Source organism: Adiantum capillus-veneris, unplaced genomic scaffold (genome assembly GCF_014529385.1).
Source record: "Adiantum capillus-veneris isolate H3 unplaced genomic scaffold, ASM1452938v2 Hic_scaffold_622, whole genome shotgun sequence".
NCBI lineage: Eukaryota > Viridiplantae > Streptophyta > Polypodiopsida > Polypodiales > Pteridaceae > Adiantum > Adiantum capillus-veneris.
The window spans coordinates 33,621-36,903 of NW_028221665.1; positions in this window are offsets into that span (position 1 = coordinate 33,621).

Genomic DNA, 3,283 nt, shown 5'->3' on the forward strand with positions numbered 1-3,283 from the left:
TCATATCTTTAGGAGGACGGTGTTGCTTCTTTTTCTTCTTCTTTTTTTCTCTTTTTTTTGTCATTTTTCCTTTTCCACTTTTTTTTTTCAATAGGAGGAGTGTCATGTACTCTTTTACTCCATTAGACCTGCTTTTCATTACCTCAATCCCATAAATCGGAGATGGGAGGGTTGCCTTGGGTATGTTCAGATTCCAAGGTTGGTTCTTCTTTGCACATCAAAGCTTTAAAAATAGGTGGAGCATTTGCCAAGCCGAAGGGAGCCATGTCAATTTGGAGCTTAGATGATGTAGGCAGATGGCTGCCTATCAACGGATTGATACGTTGAAAGTAGGGCTTTAATCTCCATCCATTGACTCTGGTCTTGTGGAGTTTTCTTGATAAATCTGCTAATCTGTAACTACCATTCCCAAACTTTGTTTTTATCATGAAAGGTCCCTTCCATCTTTGCAAAAACTTTTTGTCAAGTCGAGTATCAAGTCGGTTATCATAGCGAAGAACCAACATACCTTCCTTCAATCCTTTCCCCTTGAGCTTCTTGTTGATTTTACCCCTTTGGCTTGTCGCTTTGGTGATGTAGTGATCAATGGACTCTTCTCTATTTAGCTCAAGTCGTTGGAGATCTAAGATCCTTTCATGTAGAACCTCTTTTGGTTTTTTTGCCACTCTTGCAAGAACGCGCAAGCTTGAGAGCTCTACCTCAATGGGGAGAAGTGCCTCTTGTCCATAAACTAGATGAAAAGGGGTGAATTGGGTAGATACCTTGAAAGATGTCCTATACGCCCAAAGAGCAGCCGTCAAATGGTGATCCCAATCATTAGGCCGGTCCACAACCTGCTTAGAAATGATCTTACATATCATTCCATTCACTTTTTCCACCAATCCATTACATTGAGGATAGTAGGGTGTGGAATGCAGGTGTTTCACTTTTAACCTCCTCAAGAGATCATTCAGAAGGTCAGCCCTAAAACCCGGGCCTCGATCTGATAAGATTTCTAGGGGTGTTCCAAACCTACTACAAATATGATCAAAAATAAACTTTGATACCTCTTCAGCTGTGATTCGGGTTGTGCTTGTTGCTTCCGTCCATCGTGTCATGTAGTCAACACCCATGATGATGAAAACCTTCCCTGTAGAAGTACAACGTAGGGGACCTATTGCATCCACACCCCACTTTTCAAAAGGGCCCATAAGATATTATTGGGACTCGAGGCTCATATGTTATGTAAAGAATGAGGATGCAAGAGAGCTACACAAGACAAGCACAAAGCACACAGAGATGGAAAGCTTCTTCTTCTTCTTCACAGAAAAGAGAGTACAAAATGACTAAGTGCTAAAGCTGAAAAGTAGCACATATGTACATGCGGTCACTAAGTGTGAACTCGCTAGAAGCGTACTAGGCTGGCACTATAAGTGTAGTCCAGCTGTAGAATCACTGGCAGAGATCCTCCGTGTCGGTCACCTAACGCGCCAGTGAGTAAATGCCGTAAGCGGCCAAGACCCGCAGTGGATGCCAGCTCAAGGTGTAGAGCTCGACATCTCAACACTCCCCCTCGAGCTCTGCATGTCGCAGAGTCCAAGCATAGTCCGGAAATGTCGAAGCTTCTCAGCTCCGAGGGCCTTGGTAAAGATATCCGCTATCTGCTCCTCTGTGCTAACGTAGACCAAGTCGATGTCGCCCGCCAACACTCGCTCTCGAACGTAGTGGTAATGGACCTCTATGTGTTTGGTCCTGGCATGGAACACTGGGTTCCTAGCCAACTGCATGCTGCTGAGGTTGTCACAATGGATGAAAATCTGCTGGTCCACCTGCACTCCCAAGTCCTCAAGTAATGTGCGTAGCCAAGCTACCTTGCACGCCGCAACTGCTGCACCTCTGTACTCGGCCTCTGTGCTCGATAAAGCAACCGTAGGCTACTTTTTGCTGCTCCAAGTAACAGCAGCACTCCCAAAAGAGAACATGAAGCCACTCGTAGATCTCCTATCAACAATGCTACCTGCCCAATCTGCATCTGTATACCCATACAATGCTAATGGTGCATCTGCTGCATAGAACAATGCGTAGTCAAGAGTACCTTGCACATACCTAAGTGTGCGTCGTACTCCATCCAAATGTGGCTTCCTCGGAAGTTGCATGAACTGACTCTCCAAGCCTATTGTGTAGCTCAAGTCTGGCCTCGTGATAGTCAAGTAGATTAGACTACCCACAATCTTCCTGTACATGTTGACATCCTCAACAACATCACCCTTCTCTGCACTCAGCTTTGCATTCACATCCAAGGGAATAGAAATTGGCTTACAATCATCCATACCATACTTTGACAACATGTCCAAAGCATACTGTCTCTGTGATAGCCATACACCCTCTGGAGTCCTGATCACTTCAATGCCAAGAAAGTAGCGCAACTCGCCTAAATCTTTCATTTCAAACTCCTGTTTGAGAAGACCCTTCACATGGTCAATCTCCATAGCATTGTCACCACAATAATAAGGTCATCTACATATATGGTAATGACCACAATCCCCACATCACTCTCACGTACATAGAGTGAATGATCAGCATGAGCTCTCCTAAAACCAATACTGACAAGATACTTGGCAATCCTGTCATACCATGCTCTAGAGCCCTGCTTCAAACCATACAAAGCTTTGAGAAGTCTGCATACATAATCTGGGTAACCTAGATCGACATAACCAGGTGGCTGATCCATATACACTTCCTCTTGCAACTCACCATTCAAGAAGGCATTCTTTACATCCATTTGATGCATAATCCATCCTCTAGATGCAGCCACTGCTATGACAGCTCTCACTGTCGTCATCTTTGCCACTGGAGCAAAGGTCTCCTCATAGTCCATGCCATACGTCTGTGCATAACCCTTTGCGACCAGCCTTGCCTTGTGACGCTCAATGTTACCATCAGCCTTATGCTTGGTTTTATACACCCATTTACAGCCAATAGCTTTCTTGCCACTTGGAAATGGCAACAACTCCCATGTGTCATTTGCTTCCAATGCAGCCATCTCTTCATTCATTGCATCATCCCAATGCACATTTCCAACTGCATCCTCAAAACATGTGGGCTCCACATCCTGTATCACCTTAGCCATGTAGGCTTGGTGATGCGCTCGATACCCATCATAAGTCAATTTCTGAACTGGATTTCTGACTCTATTAGATCTGCGCGGTCCTGGGTCACTCCTTTGCCCTCTAGCATCTTCTTGTACTTTCCTTACACCAGGTGTCCTGACAGCCGGAATTCCAAATTTCTCATCAAGACTTTG